Source organism: Ambystoma mexicanum, chromosome 2q, assembly GCF_040938575.1.
Source record: "Ambystoma mexicanum isolate Mex_15411 chromosome 2q, UKY_AmexF1_1, whole genome shotgun sequence".
Lineage (NCBI taxonomy): Eukaryota > Metazoa > Chordata > Amphibia > Caudata > Ambystomatidae > Ambystoma > Ambystoma mexicanum.
The window spans coordinates 1,390,646,322-1,390,646,543 of record NC_090924.1 but is presented as its reverse complement, the minus strand read 5'-3'; positions in this window follow the sequence as shown (position 1 = coordinate 1,390,646,543).

Here is a 222-nt window from a genome sequence, read left to right as displayed (position 1 = left end):
ATAATAATGGGAACTAGCCCACTCATCCTGAGAAGGCTAGTTCCCATTAGAGAAATGGTCCTTTGTGCCCCTAGTGGCCAAGTCCTGCATAATAATGGGAACTAGCCTACTCAAACAGAGAAGGCTAGTTCCCATTAGAGAATTGGCCCTTTTTGCTGACCTAATGGCCACGTCCTGCATAATAATGGGAACTGGCCTACTCAAACTGAGAAGGCTAGTTCC